The sequence below is a fragment of the Podarcis raffonei genome, chromosome 1, assembly GCF_027172205.1.
Source record: "Podarcis raffonei isolate rPodRaf1 chromosome 1, rPodRaf1.pri, whole genome shotgun sequence".
Taxonomy (NCBI): Eukaryota; Metazoa; Chordata; class Lepidosauria; order Squamata; family Lacertidae; genus Podarcis; species Podarcis raffonei.
This window is the reverse complement of record NC_070602.1, coordinates 57630266-57636906: the sequence shown is the minus strand read 5'-3', so window position 1 is coordinate 57636906 and position 6641 is coordinate 57630266.

Genomic DNA, 6641 nt, shown 5'->3' with positions numbered 1-6641 from the left:
TATGCACTTTGTGGACGAGCTTCACTAGAGTGGCAAACTGTGACAATAGGGTAGGAGTGGGTTAAGACATGTATTACATGGCATACTTCTATAACAGGGGGAATGAGGAAAAAGTGTCCATTTGAATTCTTGTAAGGCCCCTTCCTGAAGAAGAGTGTTCACGCAACATGCTTTCCACACTTTTCAGCATGTTACATCTTCTTTACTGAAGTACATATTCATAGGTGCACAAGTACACTTGCAAAAATTATCATTATTCTTGAGAATCTGGGAGGATAAGGCATGAATAGGAAAGATGTAACTGATTCTAGGGGGGAACAAAGGACAAGTAAATTTAGCAGGAGTTCTGGTCTGAACACATTCTCAGCAGAAAAGGGGTTACATATTCTCTCCCCCCCCCCCGACTCAGCATTTACTTAATTCCTGTTTCACAATATATACCAGGCTGTTAATTTTGAATAGGATCCCACATGTATATATTCAAAATATAATCAAGCGCCTTCCATCATGAAAATGAAATCAGCTGCAATATGCAGATTCATATTCTGAGCATGGAGAAATCAAACCTCGGTCCCAGCTGGCCTGATGAATATAGCTACAAGACAAGGACTTCTGAATACAGAATGTTGTTTTGCCGGAAAGAGAAAGAAAAGGGGAGATTTCCAGTTATGTATATGGTTATTGCAATGCTATCCATAGACACTGTCCTTCAAGAATCTGCTTCTGCCTATAATTTCTAAAAAAAGAATCAACACAGCATTCTGGTAATATCCTTCAGCAGTATTTTCTAGAGGTTTATTTGCTCCTTAGAGAACTGCCTGCCTGTCTCAGACTGAGTGATTCTAAGCTGGTGACTTTGGAAAACAACCTCAAAGTCTAACATCTCATTAAGCTACTATATTAATATGATGTCCCTAGGACTGAAGTAAACACTGTGCTGTGGTGCCTCTATGAAGTGCATGGGGTTCCACACTCCCCTGCCCTGACTCTTTGAACAACCCTACAGATCCCAGAATACTTCACAGATGCTCTTGTTTGGTTATATGAAAATGATGTAAAATGTACAGGAAATGTCATCCATTTTAATGCATTGATTAAAAAGTAAGTGTGTTAATGATTAAAATAATTATTGATTTGTTGGGAGTTTAACTCCATTAAAGGCACATAAAGGTACACAGATCCGAAGGTTTGCCTTCTGCAAGTCCAGTAAGTTTGTCATGTCACCAGTTTGTATAGTTATAGCATGTTTAAGGGGGAGAAAGGTAATTCTAAGAATATATTTTAAATTATGTATTTGGTCTTTGAGAATGAAAATACACCAGTGAGATTTTCCTTCTACACAGCTCCATTCTGAGGTTATTATGTATTGGCAAGTTAGACAAAAAATTGCTTCCTTTAGAGTTCTTCAGAAATGTAATTTTCTTTTGATGGGGTAAATTTTTCCACCGTTGAGTTTTTTATTGTCACTCTTAGAGTGACAATTTAAACTAACCATTTTCAGCATGCCTATTCTGAGAATATGTGTGTGTGTGTGTGTGTGTGTGTGTGTGTGTGTGTATCACTCAGGGTCAGCCTTGTTATGAAGCAATGTGAAACAACAGCTTCAGGCAACATATGCCAAACAGAGGCTGATTCCCCTGCTCACCATCTTCATCAATGTGTGACATAAAAGAGAGTTTCAATGCAGAGTATGAGAGGGCAGCATAATTTTGACATCACTTCAGGCATGAACATAGTTGCCACCACATCCACGGTCAACAACATTTTCCCAGTCACATAAATGATACTCAATCATGTACCTGATTCAGAAGATGTTGGTGTTCTGCTCGTCAACACTTCTTTCAAGAGTATATTTGAATCGTTTTTCTTTCTTGAGGCGCTTGACATTTGTCCTTTTTAAGTTAACGTGCGAAAATATATACCCCAGCAAGATTTATTGCTCCAGACATTGGTACTGAAATAAAATGAATAAATATCAAAGGGAAATAAAAATCATGGTGTTATGATGTTGGGGAGATGTAAAAATGGGGGAGAGGGAATGCAGGGAATAGAAATTTGATTATTCTAAAAATATTTATCAGAAGTATTTTCTAATAAATGCATTCAGGGTTATATTGCTAATCTACTGGTCTGTGATAAAAGATTAGCATTTTATTCTCCAAGCAGCCACAATGGAGTACAGTACATAGGGGATCTATTGGTCATGGATACTCCTTGCAAAAGCGATGAAATCAAAGTTGGGAAAATGGGCATAAACCTCCTTTACAGCAGAGCTAGAAATTCAATAGCCCTCTAGATGTTGGTGGACTATTCAGTTGGTGCTTTTTGCAGTGGCGTAGCTAGCCACTCAGGCACCCAGAGCATGTGCTGTGCACCTGGGGTGGGCTGCCCAGGGGGGTGATTGGTGCGGCGATCCCCGCCCACGGGGGTGATCAACAAGGTGATCTGAGGCGATCCCCACTGGGGTGAGATCGGCGCAGCCATCCCAGCCCAGGGAAGAGATTGGTGGGGCGATCCCCACCCAGGGGGGATTTTGTCACTCTCCTCAGAGATGGCACCCGGGGCGGCCCGCACCCACCGCACCTCGCTTCCTACACTTCTGGCTTTTTGCAGTGTGTGTGTGTGTTATTAAAACCATAATTTTTGGATTGTTACAGGCAGTAGTCCAGGCCTCTGGGCCTCTTTTAATCCCAGCTCCAAGACTGCCTCACTCTTTTGTTGTCTTTCACATACACACACCTGCTTTGATGACATCAGCTCCAGCAAGGATGTGAGGCGGGAAAGACCTCAGAAGCGAATGTCCAGCCACTCCATTTCTACAATAATTCACTGGTTTCAGACCAGCCTATCTGTTTTTGTTCAGGTGTTAATTTTCACCACTTTAGTAGTTCCCCATTTCTTCATAATCCAATTTTACAGCTATGAATCACAGGATTGGGGAGAACCCCCCCCAAAAAAACAACAACCACCCATTAGTTGGTATAACACCAGTTAGTGACTGGTGCTAATCAATGCCAAGCCAAAAAAGCTTGGGCTGTAATTCTCCTTGAAGTTCCACAAGCTGCAATGTTCATTTTAATTCCAGAAAATAGGGGTTGCTGGCAATTAAATTGCATATTGTCCCTGAAGGCTGGGATGGTGTTTTTGTGTGTGTGTGTGTGTGTGTGTGTGTGTGTGTGTGAGAGAGAGAGAGAGAGAGAGAGAGAGAGAGAGAGAGAGAGAGAGGGACACTGGTTCTCTTTCTTTATAGGAATTTCCTACAATAACGGTAGCTAGATAGTCGGGAGTTCTATAATGAGTAAGGGCATATGACTAAATTCCTCGTCAATGCAGATAATCAATTAAAAAGAAAATCACTGTGACAACCCACATAAGCAAGCTCTAAACAACCTCAGAGAACCACATGCCTACTGGCTGAAATCAAGGAAAGCCTTATGTCTTACACTGGTTCACTATGAAAAACAGAATCTTAACCACTTACAGCCATTCCTTCCTATAGATCACTGTATTTCTTGCCACTACAAATTACAGTGGTACCTCAGGTTACATACGCTTCAGGTTACAGACTCCGCTAACCCATAAATAGTACCTCGGGTTAAGAACTTTGCTTCAGAATGAGAACAGAAATTGTGCTCCGGCGGCGTGGAAGCAGCAGGAGGCCCCATTAGCTAAAGTGATGCTTCAGGTTAAGAATGGACCTCCGGAGCGAATTAAGTACTTAACCTGAGGTACCACTGTAGTGCAGTGGCAGGAGGCCCCCTTTTCTGTATGTAAATTTTGAGGATTGCTGTGGAAGCTGCCCAGCTGCCCTCTATGCCCGGCTTTTTCAGGGATTTGGGGAAGCTGTCAGGGTGAGGGGAGGGGAGAGTCACCTTCCACCCCCTTCATTCCACAGGTGCTTCTTTGGCTCCAACCCTATACCTACAAATGTATTATGATGTATTACAAATGTAATGTTTGGTACTGGGGTTTTTTGGCATCTTAAGTCATGATGATAGATTAGTACTTGTTTGTAGACTTTTCTTACTTTAGTTAACCTGGTTGAGTTAACTAGGGACATTACTAAAACTCCAGGACACTTTGCTACAAATCACATCTCAAAACAGCTTATTTTTTTAATAAACAAATTAAAACAGACTGTTCTGGTTGCTTATTCATATCTGTTTAGTGGCTGTGCAATTAATGCAAGTCACATTAGCATTACATGGTTAATTACACAATCATTAAAGCTCCCAATAATTATGATAGCATATTTGGAAGGATTATTATTTATTTAGCAACCATTACTTTTGCCTAACAAGGGCAGCAGCAGAAGGTTAATTAAAAGCCACTTAATTGGCCAAAGCACTCAGGGACAGTGAGAGGAAAAACAAGCCCAATGTTCTGGCAGGTAAATTAACCACACACTTATGATGATCTCACAAAAACAAAGCATTATGCTGAGACTTGGGGGGTGTTGAAATGCATTTCTGCTACAAGGGTAAAGAAAATCAAACAGCTACAGTTTGTGTAGCTGATTGTGAACCAGTTTGGCATCGTGGGGTAGAGTGTTGGACTGAGCCTGAGAACACCCAAGTTCTAATGTCTGCCCAGCCATGAAACTCCCTGGATGGCAATAATGGCAATATTCACCATTCAGTCAGATGCTTTACATATAAGCATGCCATTCACACAGGAACTAGGCAAAGGTAAAGGGACCCCTGACCATTAGGTCCAGTCATGACCGACTCTGGGGTTGTGTTCTCATCTCATTCTATAGGCCAAGGGAGCCAGCGTTTGTTCACAGACAGCTTCTGGGTCATGTGACCAGCATGACTAAGCAGCTTCTGGCGAACCAGAGCAGCGCACGGAAACGCCGTTTACCTTCCCACCAGAGCGGTACCTATTTATCTACTTGCACTTTGACGTGCTTTCGAACTGCTAGGTTGGCAGGAGCAGGGACCGAGCAACGGGAGCTCACCCTGTCGCGGGGATTCAAACCGCTGACCTTCTGATCAGCAAGTCCTAGGCTCTGTGGTTTAACCCACAGCGTCCCCCGCATCCCCACACAGGAACTAGTCATCATTAAATGTGTGCCTGAAGTTGAAGGAAGCAATAGGTCTTTATTCAGTGTTAAATCCTTGTATCCAAACATGGAGTCACATAACTACTCTACAGATGGAGGTTGCAATCCTGATGTGTGAAACCACCAGGCCAAAATAGTTGGTCTTTGGCCTTGGGCTCCATGATTCTGAAGCGCCACTGGCTCTTCTGTTCCAGGGAGCAGCACATCGGTCAGACTCCTCACATGGTGGCAGCTCGATTTGGGCACATGAAGCAGTGATACACCAACCTCAGTCTGCCTTCAGTTAGCACCCCCCCACACACACACCTGTCTTCTTACTTTTAACCAGTCCAGGGGGTTGCACGGCCTGTCAGCTTCCTCCTCCTTAGGCCCATTGTTGCCCTCGCAGAACTCAGCAGGGAGAAGGATGGGGACAAAACTAGAATGAATTGGCTCTGCCTGAGAGTTTCTCTGGCTCCACGGACTGCTCATCTCCCTGCCTGTTGCCCTGCTAGCTGCAGTGGACACCAGTCACCATCTATAATAGATTTCCCTACCCCAACCTTCCCCAACCTGGTTCACTCCATTTCAGATGGCAACTCCCATCATCCCTGATCATAAGCCACACTGATGAGAATTGTAGTTAGGGAGAGAGGCCTGGGATGTTTTGCCTCAATAGGCAAGATGCGCCCCTGCCACCGCCGCCACCAGATCTGAGCCTTTCCCTGTCCCCACCATTGCATCCGCACTGCCGCCAGCCCTGCCACAACTGCACCCACAGCTGCGCCTGTGCTGCTGCCACGATGCAATGGCAAGGGCACAGCATTAGTGGTGAGGGCGAGGGCACTGTGGTGGCAGCAGCATGGGCAAAGTCACAGTGGGGTTGGCAGAAGAGGAGCCGGGCTGGCAGCAGCACAATGGTGGAGATGAGGAGAGGGTTGGATCTGCCACCTGAGGCAAATTGCTTTGTTTTACCTCATGAAAGCACCAGCCTTGGGCACGAGGTTGGGGAAGGCTGCTCTAACTAAATTGGCATTTCACTTACGTTACAGATGATGACATAGGATTGCCAAGTCTTCAGAAGTTGGAATGTTTGCAAACATTCCATTATATTACAGCAACTCCACCAAGAGAAACTTGTATTAAATGGAGGGGGGTAAATCCTATGCTGTTATTATCACAATGCCAATGGGTAATTAATTAATGAGTGGCTACAATTCATCAAATGACAGAGTCCTGTTAATCTTAGTAGCAGGATTTTACCAAATGCTCTTAAAAAAAGTAGAAAACTAATAGTAGCTAGCATGATGTTAGATGTGACAAATGCTATTTCAAAACTCTACCTAGCAATGAAGTTGACTTGGTAGCCTTGGGCAAATCAATCTGCTTAAGTCATTGGGTTCTTGTGAGGATAAAATGTTCATATTAAAGCCATACAGAGCTCACTGGATATTGCATATGACATTGAACATCTTATTTCAAAGCATGAAGTATTACATCGCGCGGTGAGCAGTGTTAGGAAGCTTCCTAACTGCAATAACTTCTTTAATAACCAATGAAGGATTTTCTAAGGATCCTTGTCATTTGAATGGAAAAT